Source organism: Nicotiana tabacum, chromosome 10, assembly GCF_000715075.1.
Source record: "Nicotiana tabacum cultivar K326 chromosome 10, ASM71507v2, whole genome shotgun sequence".
NCBI classification, from domain to species: Eukaryota; Viridiplantae; Streptophyta; class Magnoliopsida; order Solanales; family Solanaceae; genus Nicotiana; species Nicotiana tabacum.
This window is the reverse complement of record NC_134089.1, coordinates 98048886-98055402: the sequence shown is the minus strand read 5'-3', so window position 1 is coordinate 98055402 and position 6517 is coordinate 98048886.

Here is a 6517-nt window from a genome sequence, read left to right as displayed (position 1 = left end):
GTCGACACCATCTCAAGGTGGGAAAATGTATTTTTTACTTTTATTGATGATTGCACTCGATATTGTTATGTTTATTTACTTAATAGTAATGATGAAACAATTGAAGTATTTAAGAAAAAGAAGAATGAAGTGGAGAATCAATTGAATAAAAAGATCAAAATGATTAGAAGTGATAGGGTGGAGAATATGAATCTCCGTTTGCAGAAATATGTTCGAAATATAGAATTATCCATCAAAATACAGTACCTTACACATCTCAATCCAATGGAATTGCGGAAAGAAAAAATTGGACATTAAAGGAAATGATGAATTCTTTATTAATACTGGATTACCGCAGAGTTTGTGAGGGGAAGTTATCCTTACATCTAACTGAATACTTAATAGAGTACCCCACAACAAAACACAATCTATTCCATATGAAAAATGGAAAGGAAGAAAACCCAACTTGAGATATTTCAAAGTGTGGGGGTGTCTAGCAAACGTACAAGTTCCTTTACCTAAAAGGGTTAAAATCGGACCAAAAACTGTAGATTGCGTTTTCATTGGATATGCCACAAATAGTAAAGCATGTCGATTTTTAGTCCATAAATCCGATAATCCCGAGATTCATGTTAATACGGTAATGGAATCAGATAATACTGAATTCTTTGAAAGCATTTATCCGTATAAAACTGAATGTGAGTCGTTAAGTGAAAGACCAAAACAACCTCGGGAAGAACCAAAGGAAAATACTCTAAGTGTAGAAGATCTAAGGCGTAGCAAACGTCAAAGAACATCTACTTCCTTTGGACCAGATTTTGTGACATTCTTACTTGAAAATGAGCCTCAAACTTTTAAAGCAACTATGTCGTCTTCTAATTTAGCGTTTTGAAAAGATGCAGTCAATAGTGAGATTCAATCAATTTTGGGTAACCATACATGGGAATTGGTTGATCTTCCTCCAGGAAATAAGCCTTTAGGTTCGAAATAGATCTTTAAACGGAAAATGAAAGTTGATGGCACTATTGACCAATATAAGGCAAGATTTGTTATCAAATGTTATACACAAAAAGGAAGGCCTTGATTACTTTGACACTTACTCGCCAGTAAAGATGATAACATCTATTAGGGTGTTAGTGGCTGTGATGACCCAAAAGGTCATCACTTGTTTTAGAAATAAATTCTGCATTCCGAGACCTTATAAACCTCTTTTAGCATAACCTCAATTCGCGTGCACAATCCGGGCGCATAGCCGGAAAGCCATTATGTGAAAATCGGTAAAAAATGATGAATTTTGACTTTAAAATAAATATAAGTTGACTTCGGTCAATATTTTGGGTAAACAAACTCGGACCCATGATTTAACGCTCCCGGAGGGTCCGTAGGAAAATATGGGACTTGGGCGTATGCCCAGAATCGAATTCCGAGGTCCCAAGCCCGAGAAATAAATTTTTTAAAGAAAATTGTTTTCTGGAAAATTTTTATGAGTTTTGGAAATGAAATGTGTTTAAAATTTGATGGTATCGGGCCCGTATTCTAGTTCCGGAGCCCGGTACAAGTCTTAAATGTGGTTTAAGTGGAGTCTATGAAATTTGGTAAGAAACGGACTTGAAATGACGCGAATCGGACCGTATTTGAGAAAATTGGAAAAAAATTAAAGTTCTTAAGTGATTTCATAATTTTGATGCTAAATTCATAGTTGTTGATGTTATTTTGGCAATTTGATCTCACGAGTAAGTCTGTAGGGTGTTTTTGAGGTAGTGTACCTGTTTGTTTTGGAGCCCCGAGGGCTCGGGTGAGTTTCGGATAGGCGTCAGAGTGTTTTTGGACTTAGAAAAATCTGGTTTTCTGTTGTTTGCTGGTGTCCAGTTCTTTTGTACTATGCGATCGCATAGTGTAATTTCAGGGGACCCTATTTTGTGTTATGCGATCGCATAGCTACTTCCGCGATCGCGTAGAGTAAATTCTGGGGGGTTACCAGTTGCTTTATGCGATTGCATTGCTTTTCCCGCTATGGGAAGGGAACCATTTTCCCTTTATGCGATCGCACTCCCTAGTCCGCGATCGCAGTGCCCAATCCCCCTTAACCTATGCGATCGCATACCTTTGTTCGCGATCGTAGAGACCAATTTTGTCCAGTCATCTAAACAGTAACAGAACACATACGGGATTTAACTCAAAACTCATAACTTCTTCTTCCAAACTCCAAATTGGGCGATTTCTGAAAGGGAACTTCACCACAAATTCATAGTATGTAATATTAGACTCATTTTCTTCAATTTTCATTAACATCTATTAGATTTCTAGGCCCAAATCATGTTCTTAAGGGTAGAAAATTAGGGATTTGGGTAGAGTTAGGACTTTTTGTATAATTGAAATTTAGACCTTGTTTTGGGGTTGGATTTCGAAACTAATTACATATTTGGGCTCGTGGATGAATGGGTGATCGGGTTTCGGTCCGAACCTCGTATTTTAACCAAATGGGCCTGGGGTCGATTTTGGCTTTTTGGGAAGAATGATAGGAAACCTGTGATTGAGCATTGAGTATGAATTCTTTAGTATTTATTGATGTTGTTAAATCAATTTGGACTAGATACGAGTTGTTTGGAGGCGAATTCTAAAGGAAAATCGGTGTTTGAGGCTTGACCGTGAAAGTTCGAGGTAAGTGTTTGGTCTAACCTTAGCTTGAGGGATTAGGAGTTGTGTCCTATTTTCTATGTGTTACTTGTTGAGTACGACGTATAGGCATGGTGACGAGTATCTATACGTTGGTGTCAAGCATGACCGTGAGTCTCAAATTGAAATTGTTGTGTTCTTAACAAGTACTACGAATTCCTAAGTTGTTGATTCTCTGTGTTGAGCACGGATTATGATTATTCTCGTGGAAATTACTTATGATTGAGTATTGGTACTAGTTGAGGAAGTTAGATATTGGAACAAGTTTGGTTATAGCTGATTTTCCCTTGCCGAGACCTATTTACTTATACTGTCAATTCCCTTGCTAGGATAGTGTTGTTTCTTCATTAATCCCTTGTCGGGACCCCCTTTGTGATTGGTGTTGAACTGTAAATCTGGATTGGGTTGCACGCCGCAACAATATTAAATTTGGATTGGGTTGCACGCCGCAACAGTGTTTTTATGATTTGGATCAAGTTGCGCGCCGCAACAATAAATAATAAAGTGCTTATTGGTTGATTACGAGTTCCATATTCTTTTGCTGTGATTTCTAAATTGCCTTTATGCTTTTCTCTTGGATTACTAATGATAAATGATATCCCCCCGTAGCATGTCCCCCTCCCATTTTTACTTGCTTACTTTTGTTTTATTTTCTGTTGTATATTATATAACTGCACAGGTTTATTTGGTAGTCTGATCCTAGCCTCGCCACTACTTCGCCGGGGTTAGGCCAGGCACTTACCAGCACATAGAGTCGGTTGTGCTAATACTACACTCTGCACTGTGTACAGATCCCGGAGCGGCAGCTTTTTGACCATAGCTTTGGGTGGCTGCCTTCAATCCAATCAGAGATTTCGAGGTAGTCCTACAGGCGTCCGCAGGCCTCGACGTTCTCTTCTATCTTTAAATTCTGTTTTCATTTACTTCAGAAACAGATTATATCTTTCTTTCCAGACAATTGTATGTAGTATTTGTAGACAGTCCGTGATATTATGACATCGGTTCCGGGTAGAGATGTACTTGGTATTGTCGTACTTGTTTTTGGGCTAAGTTACCAGATTACGTCTTCCGCATGTTTTTAATTATTGTTAATATTTCACTGTTGATCGCATGTTGGTTTAAACTGTTAAAAAGGGCTAAGTAGAAGAGTTAGTGAATCTAAAATACTCGGCTTGCCTAGCTTCCACGAGTAGGCACCATCACGACTCCTGAGGGTGGAAAATCCGGGTCGTGACAGCGGCACTAGTGACCGTGTATGGTCTTGAAATCCATCAAATGGATGTTAAACAACTTTCTTAAATGGATAATTGGAGAAAGAGATTTACATGGAACAACTTAAGGGTTTTGTGGTTCCTAGTAAAGAAAAAAAAGTGTGCAAACTTGTTAAGTGGCTTTATGGAATTAAACAAGCACCCAAATAATGGCATGCCAAATTTGACCAAACAATATTAGCAAGTGGGTTTAAAATCAACGAGTGTGACAAATGTATTTACATTAAAAACACTCCATGTCATGAAGTCATTATTTGTTTATATGTTGATGACATGTTGATAATGAGCAAAAGTATGGCAGATATAAATGCTACTAAGCGCATGTTGGCTAACAAATTCGACATGAAAGACTTAGGAACTGCTTACGTGATCTTAGGAATCAGAATTCATAAGATCCACAAGGTCTAGCATTATCACAGTCTCACTACATTGAAAAAGTACTTGACAAATTCAAGTATTTGGATTTCAAGATTGTCAAGACTCCAATTGACGTGAGTTATGCACTTCAAAAGAATGAAGGTGAAAGTGACTCACAACTGAACTATGCAAGAGTATTGGGAAGTTTAATGTATATCATGAATTGTACGCGACCAGATATAGCATGTGCTATTAGCAAACTGAGTCGGTTTACAAGTAATCCCAACCAAATATATTAGATGGCAATGAAACAAGTTTTGGGGTATCTGAAACATACCCAAAATTATGTTTTGCATTATAACAAATATCCCTTCGTTATCGAGGGATATAGTGAAGCAAATTGGATCAATGAATCATCTGAAGTTAAATCCATGAGTGGATATATTTTCACAATCAGGGGTGGAGCAGTGTCTTGGAAATCATCCAAACAAATGTGCATCGCCCATTCTACAATGGAATCTGAATTCATAGCTTTAGATAAGGCCGATGAAGACGTTGAATGGCTCCGAAATTTCTTGGAAGATATTTCATTTTGGCCCAAACCTTTGGCACATATTTGTATACATTATGATAGTCAAGCGGCAATATGCAGGGTAGGGAGTGTTATGTATAACGAAAAATCTCGTCATATACGACGGAGACACAATACCGTTAGACAACTACTCTCTAGTAGTATTATCACGACTAACTACGTAAAGTCAAGAGATAACGTGTCGGATCCACTTACAAAAGGCCTATCTAGAGAGGCAGTTGAAAGATCATCAAACGGAATGGGGTTAAGGTCTAGGACAAGTCATCATTGCGGTAACTCTACCTAGCAGATTGGAGATCCCACGAGCTAGGTTCAAAGAGAATAAACAAAGTTATGAATGAAGGTTCGACATTATCGAACAAATCAACTCATTCTCGTGATGAAGACAATGTTCATAAATCGAGGTAAAACATTAAGGCTTTTTGATGAGTCAATAAAGCTTAAAGCTTTTTAATGATTTGCTAAGTCTGGCAAGATATGACCATATAGTGTGTCTATAGGATTACACGTTTAGAAATCACATATGTGAGTGTGAAGTGTAAGCCGCTTCAAAGGGAATGAGAGTAAAGGTCCATTCTCTAAGCGCTCATGAAACCAGGAAGTGTTCATGACTGAAACGAACACAGCCGTAAGAACCATAGATGGTTAAGGATTGATTATGTGACTTATGTTGTCTAGGTATACAACAAAGCTCGACGGTTCAAAGATATTAAATCTGCCGATTGACCGAGTATATCCAATATAAGTTCACTACGGAAAGTTTAAAGGAAAACCTACTTATCCAGATACAATAAATTCTTGCATGTAAAACACACACGTGTCCATGCATTCCTTTATTTTATAGTTGTTCCCTATTCATGTGGGGGATTGTTGGGCTTTAATCTTGGTGTAACTTAATTTTAAGCTTGGTGTGACTTAAAGAGGGTGAATGGGAAATGGAGGGAAAATAAAATATTCGAGTTTTTCTCCTTGGCAAAGGGACATTGTCCCATATTGGAGGAAGAAAAGACTTTTGATGGGTATATATACAATTGCTCTTCTTCTAGGTCTTAAAGAGTTAAGAAGAGAGCAAGCCTCACGTCGTCGTCATCATCGCTCGCTCGACTTGGCCTCGACTTCGGCTTCGGCTTTAGATTTGGATTTGGATTTGGTTAGAGATTGCTTGATTAATCTTTTTGGACAAAATTCCTTTCTATAATTTAATTAATTAGCGAAAATTTAATCCGGAATAACCCATGACTCGCGACCGGGTCCGGCCCGTTTTCTTTCCCCGGATTATTTTAAATTCGTTTTCTATTTTTTTTGCAATATTCCCACCTGTTCCAACAACTATGGCTATTCAGAAAGGTTGCAAACCTTTTTAGAAACAATGTCAAATGAGCTATAAATATGCCTTGAATCCCACAATTTTTACTTACTAAAATTTTCTGATTATCTTCTTCTTCTGCACAATATTTTCCAGTGTATTTTACGATCATTGAGTGGTTCGCGGTTCACTAGAGTTTTTGGTACCAATATGCTGGTGAGTTAAATCGTTCTATCCTGGGAGGATATATTCCAGCACCTCGGGTACTTGAAGGGAATAATTTCCTTAAGGACACACTGTGTATTCAGTGGGCTCGATTTATTCCTTTTTTATTTT